The following is a 24,661-nucleotide window of genomic DNA, read 5'->3' as shown; positions in this document are numbered from 1 at the left end:
TAATGGAAGTTAATCAAAATAATACTGTTCATTTATGTAGAACGACCATGAATCCAAAATGCGTGTCACTGGATCTAATTACAATGTATGCTCTTAAATTTCTATGATGTAATATATGTTTAGAAATATTAAATGGGGTATTTGCTCTTCCAAACCATAGAATGTTCTTTCATTAATCACTCTAAATAGTTGATGCATTATTATTCTGAAGTGGGAGAAGATTAACTATTATTGTTACTTCTTTTATTCATCGGTGTCTACAAATGTCTAAATGTACTAGAAATGTAAAGAAAGACAAAATATACCTAACAATATCAAATGATAGATTCTTTCTAGTAATTAATAAGAATGTTAACAATTCATTAACATAATAATAATACTTATAATATTTTCATGTTAATGATTACCATGCACAGAAACACTACTTATCTATTTTCTTACTTTGATTATAAACATGCACCGATTTCCTTTTTCTGGAAGGTCTCACCACCCAACTACGGATCTGGAAATTATGTCCAGAATCCCCCACCACTCTCTTCCAACTCTTGATAGTTAATAAAATGATCGCAGTCCGGTACCTTGGGCATCAAGACCACGGTCCAGCCTCAATTCTCATACCATTCGACTACTATCCACAATCTTTTCCCACTGGATAATTCGTCTAGCTCAAGGAAACTATCAACATCATAGTCCTTTTTCCCGTTCCACTATATTTTTTTTCCAACCCCCTAGGGTTCTGTTGCTTTCCCCTTTTGAGGGAAGAGATGGGTAACTGTTTGTAACTATTTCAAGAGTTATTTAATTGATTCTTTCAGTTCTTTGTCAAATTGATTAAATTATTTAATTAATAATTAACAAGATATGTTCTGGCTTCTCATCCTTTATTATTTAAAAATCGAGGTTAAACAAAATTAAAATTTGAAAGTAATAAGTAAAACTTGGTAATAAGTAAATGTTTCTACAGCATAGGGTGTTACGACTCCCTCACCTTGAGAGGAACATTGTCCTAGTGTTCTTTTCAGGAAAACAATGTCGGATAGTCTTTCTGCATAGTTTCCTCCTCTTCCCAGGTAGCCTCATCTAGACCCAAGTGCTTCCACTACACTTTAACCTAGGTGATGGCTCGTTTACGCAAGATGGTTTCTCTCTGATCAAGGATACAAAGACGCTCTACTAGAAATTCTCCCTCGAGTTCAACCTACACAAACTTAATTTGTTGTTAGAAATTTTCATAACAATTCATAAGTTACCTATTCTTATTCGTTTATTACCTATATATTCTCACAGTTAATAACATGTCGTGGGTTGTACACATATTTTTTTCAACAAAGAGACATGGAAAACATTGTGGACCTGGATATGGCCTAGGAGTGCTAGCTTCTATGCTACCGGTCCAATCTGTTCCAATATTTGAAACGATCCACAACATCAAGGTGCTAATTTAGCACAACCCTTCCATTGTAAGGTACTTTTATGGGGTTTGACTTTCAGGTATACATGATCCCCCAACTGAAATTCCTTATGTGATCTTTTCTTATCTACATAAATCTTTTGCCTATCTTGGGCACTTTTTAAATTCTTAGGGACGTTTTTAACTCTGTCTTCCATTTCAGCTAAATTATCAGGACCCATTGTTAGTCTATTGTTTAGACTATTCCAATCTGTGGGTACCCTGCACTTTCTCCCATATAATACTTCAAAAGGGCTCATGCCTAGTGATTCGTGATACTCGTTTTTGTAGGCGAACTCCACCAGTTGGAGGTAGTCCTCCCATTTATGTAGTTGCTTCATAACAAACATTCTCAACATGTCTTCCAGAACTTGATTTACTCTCTCTTTTTGGCCATCCGTCTGTGGATGGTAAGCCATACTAAATTGAATCTGGCTACCCAACCCAGAGAATAGTGTTTTCCAAAATGTCAATGTGCATTTTACATCCCTGTCAGAGATTACCATCGAGGTATCCCATGCAATCGGAAGATTTCCCTCATAAATATGTCTACGATCTCCACAGTTTTGTAAGTGGACTTTACGAGTATGAAATGAGCAGTTTTTCTTAGTCATGAAATTGAGTCATGTTGTTTCTTAGTACGAGGTAAACCGATGATAAAGTGTAGAGTGATCGTCTCCCATTTCGACTCAGGAATGGGTAATAGTTGCAATAGACCAGCGGGATGCTAATGTTCCACCTTCACCAATTGGCACTCCAAGCATTTGGATAGATACTCAACAACATCCTTCCTTAAGCCTAGCTAGAAATAACTCTTTCTGATGGCAGAAAATAGTTCCTGGTATCCTGGTTAGCGGCGTAAGGCTTCTTATGAAACTCATCTAATAATAATTGCTTTACGGAATTCTAATTAGGAATGTATATTATGTTTTTGAATGTTAACATTTTGTTGAGATTAATACCATAATCAGATTGTTCCCCTTTTTCCTGAGATTCTGAGGCTTGCTACCAAAGGAGGGCATATTCAAGGTCTTTGAGGGATGCTTCTTTGACGACATCCGACAGGTTAGATCATACTTGACTGTATTGTACTTCATAAATGCAATGTAATTTTCTTCTTAATGGGTCAGCCACTGGATACTCCTTCCCCTTAAGGTGCTTCATGTGAAAGTTAAATTTGCTCAAGAGCATGGTCCATATAGCCTGCCAAGTGTTTAAACTAGATTGCTTAAAGAAATTGGTAAGACTACTATGATCGGTTAGCAAAAAAAAATTCTTTCCTAGTATGTAGTGTTGCCACATTTTGAGTGTATACACTATTGTTGTCAATTTGAGACCATAAGCAGAGTATCATTGTTCATATTCTTTCAATTTGCATGATTCATATGCTATAACTTTTCCCTCTTGAGTTAATACCCCACTGACACCCTCCATGCTTACATCCGTGCAAACCACAAAATACTTTTCTGGATCTACTACCTTTAGTACAAGGGTAGTAGTAAGTAACTATTTTAACTGCTTAAAACTTTGTTGACATTCAACTGTCCATCAGAAGGTGTGCTCCTTTTTCTATAGAGAGGTCATAGGTAAGGATATTTTTGAAAATCCTTTAATGATACCTTAAATGATACCTTTTTAACTAACTATTAACTTAAGCACCAATTAAAATTATTTTATTTATATTTTTTTATATATATTTTAAAGGTATGGTCACCGAATATAACTAGCTTCCTTTAAATTATAAAAATGACTTTATGACTCTGGTCCCTAAGTCAAAATTAGCCGTTGGTCAAGATAGTCGTTGGAGGCTCTGCTCAGACTATTTAACATGCAAGGCTAAATCTGTTTCTTCAACTTGTCCTGATGATGAACCACACTGGTTGGTTTGAAATGCATTGACAAAGGTCTTTCTACATGTGATTTACGCCGAAGTTCTTCTTACAAACCTTTAATGAATCGACAGTAGTAGTTGGATAGGCCTAAAAAGGATCTAATATCAACAACAATCTTCGAGGTAGTCCATTCCGTAATGGTTTTTATCTTTTCTGGATCCACCCCTATTCCCTCGGCCGAAATCACATGACCCAGATCATGTATTTGACTTTTGAAAAGTTCACACTTGCTATAATTAGCATATAGCTGATTACCCCATAAAATTTGCAACACTATTATCAAGTGCTTTTCATGCTCCTCCCGGTTTTTAGAATAAATCAGTATATCATCAATGAAAATCAGCACAAATTTATCTAAAAATGGTTGAAAGATACCATGCCTCAGAGTCGAAAAAGTAGCTGAAGCATTAGTAAGGCCAAAAGGAAAAACTACGAACTCATAATGGCCATAACGAGCTTGAAATGAAATTTTGCAAATATCTTCTTCCTTTATCCTTATCTGGTGGTAGCCGAACCTTGGGTTAATTTATTAGAATACGCTTTCTCCCTGCACTTGATCAAATAGGTCGTCAATACGTGGTAAGGGATATTTATTTTTGAAAGTCAGTTTATTTAACTAACGATAATCAATGCATAACCTCAAGGTTTCGTCGTTCTTTTGCACAAACAACACGGGGGCTCCCCAAGGGGATACTAGCGTGAATGTATCATTTATCCAGAAGTTCCTAAAGCTACATTTTGAGTTCTATTAGCTGAGGGATGCTCATGTGGTAAGGAGCTCTTGAAACAGGAGCTGCTTTCGGTATCAATTCAATGGTGAAATCAATATCACGCTTAGGTGGCAATCCAGGAATGGATTCTGGGAACACATCCCCAAAGTCCTGGATCACAGGAATATATTCCAAGGAAGTCATCTTACTTTTTGAATTCATGTATCCTACTTGGACAAGACAAACCTGACAACCCTTCCTAATACATCTTCCCAGTTGGTTGGAAGAAATAGGGCATAGCTTAATATTTTTCATGATCCCTTGTATTTCCTTTCTCTATCCTCATTCCATGAGATAACTTATAGATTTATTTTTACGATAGACTAGGGACCAATGCCCTTCCAACCAATCCATCGCTATTAGTACATCATAGGAGCATAAAGGGAGTACATTAGGGTCAACATGGATCGATTGTCCTGAAACTATTATAGGACATCATTATGTTTTCGTAGTTACCCTTCTTTTTCTCCCTGCGGCTAGTTGGACTAACCAAGGCTTCTTAAACTTGTTGCTTTTCATCTAGCATTTCTCTACCAATTTAGGACTTATAGCTCTTAAGCTAATACCTAGATGAAACATAACATAAACATATTGATCAGAAATTATACCTTGACACTCGATCATGGTGGGCTCGTATTCTACTTGATGATCATCCAGAGCATCGTTAATTCTAGGCATGCTCCTCACTACATCTCCAACTATGGAGACCTCTTGCATATTTGAAAGTTGTTATGTTTTGTCCTTGTGCAGGCAATATTTGTAGTAATGGGATTCTCCACATCCACAACATGGCAGAGGTTGTTTTGGTTGTTGGTCACTAACAATTTTATTGAGTCCCTTTGAAAGTCTATTCTCAGTGTAGACTATAACTTTTGGCTGGTTCCTTGGAAATTTGCTGAAAGTTCTTTGTTGTATATTATTTCCATTAGTGTTCTTTATCTATTTGCTGAGGGGTAAATTCCTTCCTTTTCTTCTTATTGCTCCTCTGGACCCTTCATTATTCTATCTCATTTGTTGGTAATAGATGTCGGCTTTTTGAACCGCATCATCCATTGTCCTCGGATAATAAAATTCTATTTTTTGCTTCATAAAATTGGGCAGACTAATAATAAATCGTTGAATCTTGGCTTTTTATTCTTGCATATACTAAAGGTATCGTAATAGGGAAGTAAATCGCTTCACATATTCATCCATGGTCAAGGTTCCCAACCTTAGTTCATGGAATTCCTTTGCCTTTTCGTTATAGTAACGCTCTGTTAGATACCTATCATTGAAATGCTTCTGAAATTCTTGCCACGTAACCTATTCCTCATCAATTTTCCTCACAGTTTTGATTTCTTCCCACCAAACGGTGGTCTTACCCCTTAGTTGATAAACTGCCAGTCGTGCTTTAAGTTTTTCACTGCAGTCATAAATTTGAAAGTACTTACTCATGTCAATTAACCAGGCTTCAGCTGCTTCTTCAAATTCTCCCTCAAAGAGCGATGATTTTATCTTTTTAAATTCGCCTTGTAATTCCATTTTCTATTTCTTGGTCTTACACTGGTTGGAACATTATCCAAACATCATTCATCATTTCCTTCGTGCCCTTAGGCTGACTCTGCATTATCTTCACCATGATGGACTATTAGAGTCCTTTCCCTATCCTTTGCGCTAGGATCTGGTTCCCGTTGATTTTGTCAGTCGAATAGAATTTTGAGGATTCTTTCTTGTTCCCACCTAAGTTGTTCGTTGTCCGTCCTTACGTTTGTCATCTCCGCACATAATTATTGAACTGTTTCAAGTAGAGCAGCATTGGCTTGGCGAGATTCCTCTCCCAAGTGTATCCATATGTCCGGGTTGGCCCCTACATAAGTTGCTTCTGGTTGGTTCAATGGTCTGAAACTCCTTTGCATTTCTGCCCTTTAGGTGTGGATCTTTGTCTCTATGTTCACATTCACAATTACTCAGTTATTTATTACAGATGTATATGCAATTTTTTTTTGGTTCATATATGTATGTATATATTGATCAATTTTTGAGAATATGATTTCTCCCTACACTTGATCAAATAGGTCGTTAATACATGGTAAGGGATATTTATTTTTGACAGTCAGTTTATTTAACTGATGATAATCAATTCATAACCTCAAGGTTCCATCTTTCTTTTGCAAAAACAACACAAGGGCTCCCTAAGGGGATACATTGGTGTGAATGTATCCATTATCCAGAAGTTCACGAAGCTACATTTTGAGTTTTTCTAGCTTATGGATGCTCATGCGGTAAGGAGCTCTTGAAACAAGAGCTCCTCCCAGTGTTAATTCAATGGTGAAATCAATATCACGCTTAGGTGGCAATCCAGGAATGGATTCTGGGAACACATCCTCAAAGTCCTGATCACAGGAATATATTCCAAGGAAGTCATCTTACTTTTTGAACTTGTGTATCCTACTTGGACAATATAAACCTAACAACCCTTCCTCATACATCTTCCCAACTGGTTGGCAGAAATAGGGCATAGCTTAATATTTTTCATGATCCCTTGTATTTCCTTTCTCTGTCCTCATTCCATGAGATAACTTACAGATTTCTTTTTACAATCGACTAGGGACCAATGCCCTTCCAACCAATCCATCCCTATTAGTAAATCATATAAGCACAAAGGGAGTACATTCAGGTCAACATGGATCGATTGTCCTGAAACTGTTATAGGACATCGTTTTATTTTCGTAGTTACCCTTATTTTTGTCCCTGCAGCTGGTTGGACTAACCAAAGCTTCTTAAACTTGTTGCTTTGCATTTGGCATTTCTCTACCACTTTAGGACTTATATATCTTAAGCTAACACCCAGATGAAACATAACAGAAACATATTGATCAGAAATCATACCTTCACACTCGATCATGTTGGGCTGGTATTATACTTGATGATCATCCAGATCATCGTTAATTCTTGGCATGCTCCTCGCTACATCTCCAACTATGGAGGCCTCTTGCATATTTGAAAGTTGTTATGTTCTGTCCCTATCCAGACAATATTTATAGTAATGGGATTCTCCACATCCCCAACATTGGAGAGGTTGTTATGGTTGCTAGCCATTAACAATTTTATTGACTCCCTCCGACTATCTATTCTCGGTGTAGGTTGTAACTTTTGGTTGGTTCCTTGGAAATTTGTTGAAAGTTCTTTGTTGTATATTATTTCCATTAGTGTTCTTTATCTGTCTACTTGGGGGTAAATTCCTTCCTTTTCTTCTTATTGCTCCTTTGGACCCTTCATTCTTCTGTCTCATTTGTTGGTAATAGATGTGGGCTTTTCGAACCGCATCATCCATTGTCCTCGGATAATCAAATTCTATTTTTTGCTTCATAAAATTGGGCAGACTAATAATAAATCATTAAATCTTAGCTTTTTCTTCTTGCATATACAAAAGTTATCGTAATAGGGAAGTAAATCGCTTCACATATTCATCCATGGTCAAGGTTCCCAACCTCAGTTCATGGAATTCCTTTGCCTTTTCATCATAGTATCGCTCTGTTAGATACCTATCCTTGAAATCATTCTGAAATTCTTGCCATGTAACCTGTTCCTCGTCAATTTTCCTCACAGTTTTGATTTCTTCCCACCAAAGGGTGGTCTTACCCCTTAGTTGATAAACTGTCAGTCGTGCTTTAAGTTTTTCAGTGTAGTCATAAATCTGAAAGTACTTACTCATGTCGATTAACCAGGTTTCAGTTGCTTCTTTAGATTCTCCCTCAAAGAGCGATAGTTTTATCTTTTTAAACTTGCCTTGTAATTCCATTTTCTATTTCTTGGTCTTACACTAATCAGAAACATTATCTAAACATCCTTCCTCATCTCCTTCATGCCCTTATGTTGACTCTGCATTATCTTCACCATGATGGACTATTGGAGTCCTTTCCCTATCCTTTGCGTTGGGATCTGGTCCTCGTTGATTTTGGCAGTCGAACAGACTTTTGAGGATTCTTTCTTGTTCCCACCTAAGTTGTTCATCGTCCGTCCTTACGTTTGTCATCTCCGCACGTAATTGTTGAATTGTTTCAAGTAGAGCAGCATTGGCTTGGTGATATTCCTCTCCCAAATGTATCCATATGTCCGGGTTGGTCCCTATATAAGTTGCTTCTGGTTGGTTCAATGGTCCGGAACTCCTCTGCATTTCTGCCTTTTGGGTGCGGATCTTTGTCTCTGTGTTCACATTCACACTTAGTTATTTATTACAAATGTGTATACAAATATTTGTTTTTGTTCAAAATATGTATATATTGATCCCAAAAGTCTCAGTGTGCGAACCTATTTCTCTGATACCATTTGTAATAGACTAATACATAAAAAAAAATTGTTATTGTTAAACTTCATGATTTTACCAAGGCTTAACCATGACTAAAGGCTTCGAGTCATTCGATGGTTAAGTTAAAAGAATATGGTGCGGTCTTCCACACTGCAATTAATCTCTCCTTGTTAGCGTACATTCTAGCTAATGAATCACCATAAATTCAGAGAGGAACTCGAGGTCTGGCTGACATTGCAGTACTAGCATTTACTATCAAAGGGACTTGGCAGAAAAATCTAGGCCACAGGTCACCTGGCCTAACATACACCGTAGGATCGGGGAGGATCCACGAATTTCATGGTCTAGGGGTTTACCTCTATGGAATAATGAAAATTTTGTGAGAAGTTTTGTCATTTGGATGAACAAGGAGGTCCTGCAGCTTGGCTCTGCAACTGGAGGGTGGCTTGGATGGAGAACAACGGTATGAATCAGCTCCCTTGCATGGAAAATTTCCAAAGGCCTCCAGGTATAGTATGGAGAGTGATGAAAGAACTCAAACCCACTTGGAATTTTGATTTTCAAACACACATCCCTATTTCCAAATTACTAGGCTCTTGAATGTAGGTAATACCCTCAACAGTTGGTCTGCTCACCCAGGAAGGACGCGCTTGGATTCCTACTACGTTGAGGAGGTAATGTCTTGTTTCATTTAAATTTACCAATAATAAATGTTAACGACTGTTTCCATGTTCTTTGAGGTATGCTTCACCTCCCTTCACTCAGGTATTCTTCATCTCAGTTAAGCATGCTCTCCATGAATTGTCTTCTTTGCTAAGTACTTGTTCCCACTTGATTTTAGAGTTTTGATCTTTGACATTTCCTTAACTATAGGTAAGTTCTAGTTGAATCATATCCGAAAAGGGGGGGTGGCGGAGGGGGGGTTCAGAACGAGATGGCTCTCTCACAATGATTACTATCTTCTATTACGGGGGGGGGTTCAGAGCGAGATGGCTCTCTCACAACGATTACTATCTTCTATTACAGGTTGGTGATTCCTTCGGCTTTTCCTAGCGATCTGTTACTCAAGCAAAAAACATTAGACCTCAATTAGCTAAGGAGTTGTTTCTTTTTTATTCATGTTTAAGCATTTTGGTTTTCTCCTGTTGGGAGAAAAATAGCTCATGCTACAGCTCCAACCAGGTTTATAACTGTAATTATTGTGAATAATTGGACAATGGTTTGAACTAATCCTTTAAGTAAAAGACTAGTTTTACAAAACCGATGTGTTATGGATTTATGTGAAGGTTTAAATTTTGCTGATGATATTCCAGTTCTATATTCGCCTCTATATTTTTATGAGGATTCGTGCTTTGTGTTTCCTCTGCTTTGGGTTGGTCACCTACAATCCTGTATTTGGGCCTTTTATCATTCACTGGCGGACATGCACAATTTAGATTTTTCCCGATTTTGTTTTCTCTACTTGAAGTTCAGGATTGTCATATTATTAATTTTTGAAGGCTTAGGTGGTTGGCTCAGGGTGGTTCCTTCAAAACGCGACCGAGAGTGATACGAACCCTCGCAGATTACTTTAATTACTTGTGCAATTATAGTTAGAGCTCTAGTTTAACTTATAAAATATAATGTTGTGATGATGTCTTTTTGAGTGAGATTTCACTGTCTTTTGCGTTTTTAGTCTCTTAATGGAATTTAATCAAAATAATATTGTTCATTACTGTAGAATAACCATGATTCCAGAATTCGTGTTACTAGCTCTAATTACAATGTATGCTTTTAAATTTTTGTGATGTAATATATATTTAGAAAGATTAAATGGGGTATTTCCTCTTTCACATCGTAGATTGTTCTTTCATTGATCGCTCTAAATAGTTGATGCATTATTCTAAAGTGGGAGAAGGTTAACTATTATCGTTACTTCTTTGATTCATCGATGTCTACAAATGTCTGAATGTACTAGAAATGTAAAGAAAGACAAAATATACCTAATAATATCAAATGATAGATTCTTTCTAGTAATTAATCAGAATGTTAATTGTTCATTACGTAATAATAATACTTATAAACTTTTCTTGCTAATGATTACCAAGCAAATAAACACTAATCATTTTTCTTGCTTTGATTATAAACATGTGTGTATTTCTTATGTCTCGAAGGTCTCACCACCTAGCCACGAATATGGCAATTATGCCCATAATCCCCCTCCAAGCTCTTCCAACTCCTGACAATTAATAAAATGATGGCAGTATGATACCTTGGGCATCAAAACCACGGTCCAACCTACTATTATCCAAAATCTTTTCCCACTTGCTATTTTGTCCACCTCAAGGAAACTATCAACATCATAGTCCTTGTTCCCATTCCACTGTATTTTTTTTCCAACCCCCTAGGGTTTTGTCACTTTCCCCTTTTGAAGGAAGAGATGGGAAACCGTTTGTAACTGTCTCAGAAGTTATTTAACTAATTCTTTCAGTTCTTTGACAAACTGATTAAATTCTTTAATTAATAATTAACGAGATATATTCTAGCTTCTTAGCCTTTATTCTTTAACAATATAGGTTAAACAAAATAAAAATTTAAAACTAATAAGTAAAACTTGGTAATAAGTAAATGTTTATGCAACATAGCATATTACAATAACAGCATACAAATTCTTTGTGGCATGACTTAGACTTTAAATATATTGGAAATTCACTTTGCAGATTATTTGATGAAAGATAATTAACTAAAAAGACTTTAAATATATTGGAAATTCACTTTGTAGATTATTTGATGAAAGACAACTACCTCGATATAATTGTACATATATATATATATGCCTAATCTAGATCGATATGATTTTTTTTGAAATGTATTCTAAATCATAGATTTAGAAAGTATAAATTTAAATATACATAATTCTTGGATTATGAAAATGTAGCTTTTATGCATTAAGCAAGTAGGCTACCTATAATAATATTATCCTCCAAATAAAACTTATCCAAATAGAATAAAGGTTCATGCCTTCAAATCTAAAAGGTCTTTTCTACATGAGTTCTCTCTTAGATAATGAAAATGATCACCGACAACAAAGGTAAAGAGAGCAAATAATGAAGAAGTCGAAGAAAATATTAAAGATTTAAATAAACATAATTGGTCGAAGAAGAAATAAACAAATATGGGATCCCCTGTGTGGGAAATGGTTGTTAATGGAGCCCTAACAAGACGGACAAAGAAATAGTTTAAGAATATGAGAATTACATAGAAATATGAAAATTGTAATTCTAAAAGAAATATTTTTTTCTTTCAAATTTAAAGATATATTGATCAGCATTATTATCAAATATCTTCTAAAAATGTCATTTGTAAGTATTATTATCAAATCTCGGTTGGGTAGAAAGAAGAGTAAAGAAAAAATATTAGAAAAAGGCATATTAATTTCAATACTCGGTTGGGTAGAAAGAAGAGTAAAGAAAAAATATTAGAAAAAGGCATATTAATTTCAATATTTTCTGCTCATTTGAAGAATACTTTCTGGTTTAGTGTTTTTTAATTACTTATTATAAATATTTGTCACTATTCTTGAAAGTGTAGGGAAAATTTTTTATATAAAATATCTATATATATATATATTTAAAATTTAAAAATTATAATTTATTTATAAAAAATAATTTATTGTAAATATATAAAATAGTTCAGACATAATCCTTATTTAATGATGTATAGGATTTGATATTTCAATATATACCTATAATAAAAATTATGTATTAAAAATTGTATTCATTATTCGGTTAAATAAATATACTTATTTTAACTTATTAAAATTATTATTGTTAATTATGTTTTTATAAATATATTATTTTTATTATAGTTGTTATTATCATTAAATAATTTATTACATACCAATTAATCTTCAATCAAATATTATTATTTATTTTATTTTTAATAGTATTAATATTTGGAATATTTGAAACTAATTTTGAAAGAAATCATATTTGTAAATTTAGGTCAAGATGAAAGATAAAGATCAGATCATACCTGTAAGTTAAATAGAGAGTCAATACATTCCAATGGGTATGTGGAAACGGCTAAAAAAATGACTATTTTCTACATAAAAAAAAGCAATATTCAAATAAAATAATTTTGTCAAAAGAGAAGAAATAAATAAAAAGTAAACATAAATAATATTAAAAATATTTTTAATCAATTATAAAATAAAAGTAAAATCATTAAAATTTTATATGTTTAACCAAATTTTATTTTAATTATAATTATTTATTATTTAGTTATTTCAGAACAATGATTGGGGAAAACAAAAAGAGGAAATATAAAAAAATTAGTTGTAAAGAGAAATAATTATCATGGTTATAATTTAATTTAAGATAAATATTATTTTAAAAAAAAGGGCGTGGCTAAGATGAAAGGGCTGGAATACAGTAGCTATTGATTTTCCAACTATCGTCCCTATTAAGATTACTAGGCCTTCGCTCAATTTCTATAGCTTCCCTAAATTTACGGTGATGAAAGTGAGAAACCTTCGCAATGACCTTAGCCTCCTTGATATCAAGCATGGAAGGACCCGCTCTTCGGCCTTACCAGAACATGCTAAGAAGACTAAACATCAGATATGCATCGAGGTGGCTAAAGTCATTGTGAAGGTTTCTCACTTTCATCACCGTAAATTTAGGGAAGCTATAGAAATTTAGCAAAGGCCTAGTAATCTTAATAGGGACGACGATGAGAAAATCAATAGTTGTTGGATTCTGGCCCTTTCATCTCTGCCCCGTCCTTTTTTTTTAATAATATTTATTTTAAATTAAGTTATAACCATGATAATTATTTCTCTTTATAACTAATTTTTTATATTTCCTTCTTTTAGTTTTTCCCTTTTACTCAATCATTGTTCCGAAATAATTAAATAATAAATAATTAAAATTAAAATTAAATTTGATTAAACATATAAAATTTTAACAATTCTACTTTTATTCTATAACAAATTAATTAATTTTTTATATTATTTATGTTTACTTTTTATTTCCTTTTGACAAAATTATTTTATTTGAATATCGCTTTCTTTTATCTAGAATTATGTCATATCCTTTTTTTTCTTATTATATTTTTTGGAATGAATGGTCATGTTAGTTGTATCTAATTATTTATGTATTATTTTTATTTATTAATTTATTAAAATAAATAAATAAGTGAAATAAATAAATAAATAATAAATTATAATATTTTGTCCTTTTACCTATAGTGCCAAAAAATAGCTTTTTTCTTAGTCGTTGGAATGTATTGACTCTCTATTTAACTTACAATTATGATCTGATAAAATCTGATCTTTTATCTTGTCCTCATGATGAACCACACTGGTTGGTTCGAAACGCGTCGGCCTAAATTTGCAAATGTGATTTCTTCCCAAATTAGTTTCAAATATTCCAAATATGGATAACAGAAGCTTGAATTTGAGTATTAATATTATATAAATAAATTATTCTTAGATATTGTTAGCATTTTAATCGATAAATATATTAGTTAATCATGTAACTCACATTGAATAGGTAATCCCTAATAATATTATATAAATTATTTTATTATCTAAAATGATAAGTTAGTCATAGATAATATTATTATTTGAATTGGTAAATAAATTATTATTTTTAATATTATCACTAACCAATTCATTACATAACAACTTATTTTCAACCTAATATTATTATTTAATTTATTTTTAAATAATATTAATATTATATAAAATAATTAGCATTTTAATCAATAAATATATTAATCAATTTTATGATTATTATATCTTCTACCTGACTCACATTGAATAGGTCAATGCTAATAATATTATTTTATTATCTAAAATGATAAATTATTTACATTTTCGATATTAAATAATTAATTATGACATAACATTTAGTTTTTAACTAAGTATTAGTTATTTTAATAAACTTCTTATCACTTAATAATTTTATTTCACCAACAATTATTTTTGACGGCTTCCCCTCAACATTGATGGATTGGTTTTTCACCTTGTCATGAGAATGAATCACATTAGTTGTTTCGAAAGGTTGACCCAATCCTTACAATGTGATTAATCCGAAAGACCATTCTCTACATCATGGATCACAAAAGTCTTAGATCTAAAATATATTGTTTATAAATTTAAAAATAAAAATTGGTCATATAATTTTTATAAATATTTATTTTATTTTTTAACATCAATAACTCCACAAATGAAATATTTGTATGTTAAGACTTTATAGAGATAAAGAAAATAATAAAAAAGAAAAACCTATATTTTCCCTCTAAATATTTCAATATAAGCTTTAAATAAATTGTTTAACTATCCTTGTTAGGTATTATATTTCACCATGAACTCGTTATTTATATATATGTGTGTGTTTTCTTATCGTAAGAAAATATTTAAATCTTCAATAGGAATAAGTAATAAAAAGTAAAAGTGAAAATATTTAGTTAATTTTTAATCAAATTAAGAAGTGTAATTTATTCAATTGTTAATATAAAATTCATATGTGGCATTTGAAAAATATTAATAATAATATAAATATTCAATATGGACTAGGAATAGAATATTTCAAAAAGTTAAGTAATATTAACATGTATTTAAAACTATTCAAAAAAACATTTTAATATGGACAATGTGTTCAATAAATAAAATACTTCAATATTCATATTAAGTAATATATTTCAACATATTTTATGTATATATGTATATGTTATATAAAGAAATTTAAGGAAAAAAATTTATGGTTTTTAAATATTATAAGACATTTAAACTAGTCTTACTATTTCACATTTTGTTCATTTTTCAAGTATATTTAAAGGTAAATTTAGTTTAAAATCTAATTCCGATGAAACTGTAAATTTGAATTATGCAAACAACATAATTCATTAGTCTAAGAAAACTTTCAAGGTATCGTATCTATTTATGCATTCAAAAATGTAATTTAAATAATGAAAACACACACACACACATCCATCTTAGCCATGAGGCGATGGGTTAAATGTCTTGAGGTGCATTTATTTTTTCAAATTTTACACTTTCAAAAAAAATTGTATATCAAGATATTTGATCCTTCTTAATGCATAATAGATCCATAGTTAAAATAAATCTATAGTTTTACTTAAAACATTTGAGAGAAAAGTTATCACAAACCAATTAACAAATTAAAAATAAATAATATTATATTAAAAATAAAAAATTACAAGTTGACTGCATCTTAAGTGATACAAAGTTAAATTAATAAATAAATAACTATATACATATATAAAATATGTGAAAATAAATAAAAATAGCCCGTATTCATCTTCAACCCCAGAATTACAAAACTATAAAATTTATTAGGAATAATTTTTTTTAATGTTAAAAAAAATTATGAAATCAAAATTTATAATCATTTTTAATAATTAAAGAATCCAAATTTAGGATAAATTTTGGTAAAGATGATGCCTAGACAAAAGCAACACCAACAATTTATTTTTATTATTTTATAGCTTTGGTTAAGATTCACCATTCTACAGAAATGTAAATTCAGATAAGAAATTCACATATTCATAATAAAAATAACATTTTGAATATTAATATAATATTTAAACTATAAAATATAGTTTAAAAACATTGCCTCAATTATTAATACAATTGTTTCTTATTTATTAAAATTATTATTATAAAATTAATAGTTAAAAACACATGTTTTAAGAGATTATAAGTTAAAATCTGAAGTATATATTTTATTAAATTTTAATAATTAAATGATTATGAAAATAAATTATTTTTATTAAGAAGAAAATCATATACAATAGATTTCACTTACCTTTAAAACTAAAGATTAAAATAGGAAAAAATATATTAATAATAATTTGATAACTAATGTGATACATTTTATGAATATTTATATGATATAATTCTATGATTTTTATGAATATCTATATGATATAATTCTATGATTTTTGATATTATTTGTCGCATGTGAGTGACATCAAAAAATGGAAAACGTTCTACGCTAAACTGATATTTTTGGCATGATCAAATATGTAAGAGATCTCATGGGATCTCGATAGTTAAAAATACTTAAATGTCATATTTGTTTTTTCTAATTTCAAAGGTTTTATGAAAAAACGCTCTACACATTTATCCAAAGTAATAAGTTTTGGGTAAAAACTTTCTATTTCTTCAAAATTTTGGAGGAAAACCGTTGCACTTTACGTAAGATTTCAGAGATTCGTAAAATTTACCCGAAATATATCATAAACACTTTTGTTGTAGAGCAAGTGACGTAATGATTCATTCAAGAGCTAAACCAATCAAAAGATCGGTGGAAGGAATATAGGATGACCAATGTCTTACGTAACTATGATCTCATAATTATATATTCACCGACGTATTCCATACATTCACCAAATACCTTACTCCCATTTCATATACTGTTTACTTAACTATGATCTTGTACCTATTCGTTTTCATTTAGATTCCTCCACAATTCCTCGGTCAAAATAAAGCAAAGCAATTCCTCGGTCAATCAATGTTTCATCTTTTTACAATTAAATTGTTACATTAAATTTATAAAAAATTAGCAAATATCCAATCCGAAATAGTTTTCGGATTATTAAAAGTAATATTTTTTTTAGCAAACATTATTTTATTTATATTAATTTGGATGTAAGATTTCAGGGCTAGATTCCGCTCAGAGTAAAGAAGGATATTCACCGTTCAAGATTCAAAGGCATTTAAGAAAAGTTAAATTACATTAACCTGCAAAACTCAGATAAAATGGAATGAGTTGCATTAATCTCATTGTCAAAAGAGGGTAGGAATTTCAAAACTAAAATTATAATTTTTTAGTCTTTTTTTTTTCATGAAAAATATAAACATTAAATTATATTTATATTTTTTTTCATCAAAATTTTTGTTTTAGTATATATTTTTTTATCATAAAAAATAAGTAATATTTAGTTAGAGAAATCTTCAACAAACTTATTATATTATTTTATTTTATCTTTTATCCTATCATGATAAATAGATAAATAATTGGAATAATTTAATCTTGAGAAGCCCAAGATAAAAAAATCTACCACTATAACACCAAATAACAAATAAGTAGTAAACCAAACAAATCATAAATTATTAACTTAAGAAAACAAATATTTCACTCCACTCTTACTCTTTTACCCTCATCACATCACAATGAACCAAACATGTACTAGATCACTACTATACGTAAACTTAAAGTACAAGATCGCTACTATACCTAAACTTAAACATGTGCCAGACCGCTACTCATACCTACACAGAAGTCACCTTCACTTTCACTTTCGAGAAAGGGACCTTCGGCAGAGGAAAAGGATGGAGAAAGCGTCGTCAATTCGCACGACCTTTTCACATAGAAACGAAAACTAAAGAAAAAGCAAGGAATAAGATTTTAATTGTTTTTTTTGGTCATGGAAATACTTCACGAGATCAAGCTGTTGTGATGTTCAAATTTTCTTCTTCTACAATCTCTTTTAAGTCTCCCACCATTTCCACCGCTATTTTCCTTAACACTTGCTACGCATTTAGTGTTGCAACCGTCATTTCCAAATCCTTCTGCAACTGCGGCATTATCGATATAATTAGTGTTTCAAGCTCTGAATAACAGCAAAGGTGAGCTTTTATAAGTGGGCCTTTTGTGTTGTCATAATTTCTTTGAGATGAATTCCAGATTTGTTTTTGGCCACTGGTGCCATGCCTGCAACCGATTCTTGAGGCTCTCCGCAAGAGATTCCTTGCTTTGTGCTACCTGCGGGGAGGGGTTTATAGAAGAAATAAGCGGCCCCGTACTGATCTTTGTAAGATTTTGAGAAACACAGATAGATCTAGATCTGTAAAACAATAACAAGCTTGCAAGGCAAAGAAGAAAGCGAGCAAGAATTGAGAAAGAATGAAAAGTAATTCTACATTATGAGGTTTAGTATAAATACATAAAAGCACCTAAGTTAAGCTTAGTTGTGCATGCAATAACTAAAGCTAAGTGTGTTGTGCCGCATGCATGCAAACAATGAGTTCACTGGACCTAATCTAGGTGCATGTACACCAGCACAACTAGTCTACAGCTAGTCTAAGTCTACGGCTAGTCTACAGCTAGTGCATGTACACCAACACCCCCCCTTAAGCATAACTTAGGTGAGTGTGATGCAATAATGAATGAGTCCCGGCAACACGGCCATTTTAGGTACCCATATACAATGCATAAAAATGAGGAAAGAGGGAAAACCCAATGGGAAGAAAACCCCCCTCAAAATATAATGCAAAAGTAAAAAAAAGAAACTGCTAGGCAGTCATGTCCTTCACCCCGAGTCGATCACCCAGGAAGTGAAACTTCTGCTCAACGCTGCCGCTGTACTCAGCTCTATGACATGACCCTCCACGAAGAATTTCCCGGCAATGAAAGCGCCAAGGCAGCGGGACCACTGTTGGTTCATCTGAGGGAGAATCTTCCACTCGTCTTTCTCTACATTGTAAACTGCTGCTCCCCGCAGACTATTTCCTCCGGCAACGTAAACCAGCCCTTCCGGGGAAACGGTGCAAGCGCCATCGATTACACGGATAGGCATGTCTGTACCACGGCTCCACTTAGCACATGTGAAGTCGTAGATGAGAACGGTATATACACTCTCCAGGTCGTTGGGATTGCTTCCGCCTAACAAAAGAAGCTTCCGATTCACACTGGAGTATTGGCGTTCGTGACTGTTAGTGGAAACATAGTGTGGCATCGACAAACACCGGATACCACCGATAGAATCATGACCGTTGACCAGAGCGGACGGTGTACTGGATGCTGCGTCTATGGCTCGATTTAGCTGCCCAGAAAAGATGTACAATTCAAAGGAATCGTATAGACTACTGTCGCAATCCCAAACAGATTTCCTCAGCTGAATTCTCTCGTCAATTTTTGCAGGTAATTCCTGAGGTGGGCTGTTAACAATCACATGCCCATGGCGATGTCCGAGCTGATCTTCATCAAGACTCGCAGGTCTCCGATGCTTCTTGTGCGTGTGGCCTGTCGCTTTTGGCACGAACTCATACATGAAAACCGCTCGGCCTCCCACGACGATTACTCTCCCGTCCGGCAGGAGCTGATCGGTGGCATACCACCGTGTTTCGGCTAACTCTGTCTTGGGATCCTCCACCCAGTCGCAGATTTCGGTCGACCCATTCGAGCCACCCATCAGGTAGAAATCAGTGAACTCTCCCGATCGGTGGGCCTTGATGGCGGTCTGCGTGGGCGGTGCCAACCGTGGCCATAGGTGGAACACGGTGTACAGGGTAGACAGATGAGGGTGGAGGTGGTCGCCTATGAACTGCGAGAGCTGCGCGAATATGAGCAAGGCGCTCTCCTTGAGACGCGGGGAATCGGAGCTCACGCACTGGAACATGAAGGGCAAGAGCTCTGGCCACTGGCCCTCTTCCATGATGGAAGCCGCAAGCTCGGCAACCGTGTCGCAGAGCTTCTTGACGATGGTCTTGGCGTCCTCCCTCTGGACGCAGACGAGGAGGTGGGCCTTAGATGTATCTCCGAGGAAGAGGATTTCCAAAACGTCAGATGGATTGTTATTGAACCACCAACTGATCATTCCCAAGGGTACTGCAATGGCATCCCCTTTGCGGATTTTCACCCCTCGTTCCAAATACTTTGGCAAAGCCAGGCCACGATGATTGAGAAGCAGCTTGGCGGCTCCAACTTTGGCTTCTGCTAACATGCAGAGATCTGAACTTGCCCATGCATAATAAGACCCTCCTTCTGAACTCAGGATCTTCTTGGGCTCAGCCGCTTCAGCCTCTGCTGCTGGTTCCTCTGCCTCAGCAGGTATGATCCATTCTTGTGCTTCAGAATGAAGAGGTTCGTCGTCATCGTCGTAGCAGGCGGCCACCTCCAACCGGTTAGGGTCACCACCGTGGGTTTCTAGGAGACCTTGGACGTAGTTGGTGGCGTACAGGCTGGCGACATGCGGGTCCTCCGGTTCTAAGCTAAAGCTTTTACGATGATTTCTATAGATTGCAATCGAATCCTCTACCATTCTAAGCATTTCATTTTGTTTTCCAAACAATTCTTCCAAAATTTTCCATACCTGATTTGGAGTTGAACATGATTCAACATGAAATAGCAATTCTGGAGAAATAGATAAACATAGGATGCCGAAGGCCTCGTCCATGCGATTGAAATATCTTGATTTCTCCACTGCCGATGTTGGTTCAACTTCCGTTTCCATGGTTATTCGAAATAAGCCTCTACTTCTGAGATGAAGTTGAATCTTTGGCTTCCATTCGAAATAGTTATATGGAGTGAGAATTGCCGATGGTGGAAACTCCAATTTAGACTCCATTCTTTCTTGTTGCTTCAATCTTCTGAACCTGCAAATAAATTGCTTGTGCACTGATTTACAAATCCCTGTGCTCCGATACCATGTAAGATTTTGAGAAACACAGATAGATCTAGATCTGCAAAACAATAACAAGCTTGCAAGGCAAGGAAGAAAGCGAGCAAGAATTGAGAAAGAATGAAAAGTAATTCTACATTATGAGGTTTAGTATAAATACATAAAAGCACCTAAGTTAAGCTTAGTTGTGCATGCAATAACTAAAGCTAAGTGTGTTGTGTCGCATGCATGCAAACAATGAGTTCACTGGACCTAATCTAGGTGCATGTACACCAGCACAACTAGTCTACAGCTAGTCTAAGTCTACGGCTAGTCTACAGCTAGTGCATGTACACCAACAATCTTCCCAACTACAAACCCCGTAGACGATGAAATCTTGGTGGGCCGTTGAAACCCTCCCGATGAACGGGAAGTCCAGAAAGCCTCCAACCGATTCTATGGCAGGATGTTCAGACATGACACAACTGTGCAGAAGGGCGCGATGGAATATATTATTGGTAATGACAGAGGAACCCAACTCAGGATATTGTCTTTGAAATAATAATCTCAACCACTGCCTTAACACACTGACAAACGCCATTGCCAAGTGAACCATTGCATAATTGCAATTTTGTTTCAGGCAGAGCGGACCATTCCACAACACATCACATAATTTAAAGCATTTAACGAAATTTATTAAATACATATGGGTAAACATTTACTCTGCAACTGTTGCCCACACTCCACATCACCTGCAAGTTTAAAAAGCTAATAACTATGTAAAATTGCCCATGCTGGGTATTAAATATTTTCTGTGTTATGTAATTAATGTCAATTTGTATGTTAAGATAAATATGCAAGTAAAAGTCATTTGTAGCGTTGGGCATGTTGGGCAAGTTAGGGAGGTGAAGCAGTGAGGAGAAAATCGTGGAAATGTCTTGAGACATGCCTTCATTGTTATAGCTCAATAATCATAATTTTTGCCATTACACTGAGGTAAATCTTGTGCTTGATGTTGCCATTTCTGAGTGTAAAAAAACTTTCTACCTGCTAGTAAATTCACTCCAAAGGAAAAAACAATTTACCCTCAAAACAATTTTAATTGCTAGTAAAAACACTTGTTTTACACTAATAATATTTAACCCGCTCTGGTACCATGTTAAAAAATAAATTTTACGAGGGCAAATGAACTTAGAAATCGGTTGTGGCAAAGTTGGCAAGGTAAAAGTAAATCTTTGGTTGCGGGGAGGATATCACAACCACACAAGGACTATTATTAAAACACAAAGTTCACGGCAAAATAGAGTAAATTAAAAATGGTTGCGGTAAATCTACTCATGAAGGCTTAACACCACATGACAACATAACATACTTTTGATTATAATATAAAATATAGGAAAATATGTTGGTTGAGAATGGTTTTCTAGAACCAGCAGATGCAGCAGCATACAATGCATTGTCTCAAGAAGAAAGAGATTTGTTGGGGGACAACAGGAAGAAGGATTCAAAATCCTTATTCTATATTTTCCAAGTAGTTCATGAAATTATTTTCCCAAGGGTTGCAACAGCGACGAAGTCCAAGCAAGCATGGGATACCCTCCAGACACCCTACCAAGGCATGGCAAAAGTCAAGATAGCAAAGTTGCAAATTTTGAGAAGATATTTTGAAACACTTTGTATGAAAGAAGGCATGGCAAAAGTCAAGATAGCAAAGTTGCAAATTTTGAGAAGATATTTTGAAACACTTTGTATGAAAGAGTCTGAGAATGTAGATTTTTTTTTTACACATGTAATTGGGTTGGTTACTCAAATCAAGTCTCATGGTGAGACACTTCAAGAAAGAAGAATACTTGAAAAAAAATTCAGAAGTTTGCCAGCAAGGTTTGATGCCATTGTTATGGCCATAGAAAAGACAAAGGATCTCTCACAGTTCTCAATGGATGAGCTTCATGCATCACTGATTTCTCATGAACATACACTGAATAGAGCAACAAGCTCCTCACTGGAGCATGCCTTCAAGACACAAGTTTCCTTTGGTCAAGGTAAAGGTAGAGGAAGATCATATGCTAGAGGAAGAAGAAGAAGCCCACACAGAGGTGGAAGAAGCAGCCCTTCAAGCTCAAGTGGAAGGGGCAGCAATCAAAATCCAAGTCAAAACCCAAGCCAAAATCATGCATAAGGTTAGAGGTATGATAAATCTCAATTTCAATGTCATTGCTACAAGAAGTATGGTCATTATGCAAATGAATGTAGAAAGAAGCAATATGACATTAATAACAAACCAAATATAAATTTCACAGAAGAAAATCAGAACCATGATAGCATGTTGTTAGCTTGTAATGTAGCACAAGAAAAACAAAGTGATATATGGTATCTAGATTCAGGGTGTAGCAACCACATGTCAAGGAACATAGAAATGTTTTCGATAGACGGAAATGTGAAATCTGAAGTGACATTAGGGACTGATAGCAAATTTTCTGTCATGGGAAAAGGAAGAGTTAATATCCTAACAAAGAAGGGGGAGAAGAAGTACATCTCAGATGTTTACTTCATCCCTAGTTTGAAGCATAGCCTCATAAGCATTGGACAACTCATGCAAAAGGGCTACTATGTCTTCTTCAAAAATTATGTGTGCACAATTTTGGATAGGCCTCCAAGAAGATAGTTGATTGCAAAATTTCAGATGACAAACAATAGAATGTTTCCCCTAAAGATAAGATCAGATTTGAAAGAAGAAGGTGCACAAGCACAACTATCAATGAACTCACAAGAGGATAGAAGAAAAGAGGCAGTTGTCACATAAGTGAATTATCAAGTAGAGGTCAAAGACGAAAATTGGTTATGGCATTTGAGATTTGGACATCTCAACTTTGGAGGTTTTGAATTTTTTCATAGGAAAGGATTACTACTAATAGAAAAACCGAACAACCTATGTGAAAGATGCATCTTGGGCAAGCAACATAGGGAGACATTTCCAGCAGGAAAGTCCATAAGGGCAAAGGCACCCTTGGAGATTGTCCACTCAGATTTATGTGGACCAATGCAGATACCATCAATTGGTGGCAACCACTATGTGTTGACCTTCATAGATGACTACACAAGGAAGACATGGGTCTATCTCCTAAAACAGAAAAATGAAGTGTTTGAGCGCTTCCATGAGTACAAAGATCTTGTTGAGAAGCAATGTAGACACTACATCAAAGTCCTTAGGACTGACAGAAGTGGAGAATACATCTCAAATGATTTTCTTCGTTTTTGTAGGGAACATGGAATTCACAAGCAATTTACAACAAAATATACACCTCAGCAAAATGGTGTGGCGGAAAGGAATAATAGGACCATTATGGAGATGGCAAGGAGTATGTTGAAGGAAAAGTATTTGCCAAATGATTATTGGGTTGAAGTTGTCACTTGTGCAGCATATATCTTAAATAGATGTCCAACCAAAAGTGTCGAGAACATGGTTCCTAAAGAGGCATGGAGTGGAAGAAAGCATAGTGTCAATGCACATGTCCTGGATGAGTTGAGAAAAAAGTTAGACAAGAAGGGGGAGTAATATATATTTGTTGGATACAATGATGAATCCAAAGCATACAAGCTCTAAAATCCATCAACCAAGAAGGTCATAATCAGCAGAGATGTGCAATTCATAAAAGAGGAAACATGGGATGGAAGTTTAGAGAAGAAATTCAATGTGAAAGCATATATACCACATGAGGACAAAGAGGAATTGACAGCAGCAAGTAATTCCTCAACAAGGACTCCCTCTACTCCTATTCAAACTCAGCAAAACAGGCAACAAACAACATCATCAACAAATAATAGGACAGCGTCCTGCAGTGAAGCAGCTGCTTCTCCAAGCACATCG

The sequence above is a fragment of the Pinus tabuliformis genome, chromosome 8 (assembly GCF_031772625.1).
Source record: "Pinus tabuliformis cultivar Carrire ecotype Pingquan chromosome 8, CPIR1, whole genome shotgun sequence".
Taxonomy (NCBI): Eukaryota; Viridiplantae; Streptophyta; class Pinopsida; order Pinales; family Pinaceae; genus Pinus; species Pinus tabuliformis.
The sequence above is the reverse complement of the archived record's forward strand: the minus strand, read 5'-3'. Positions refer to the sequence as shown.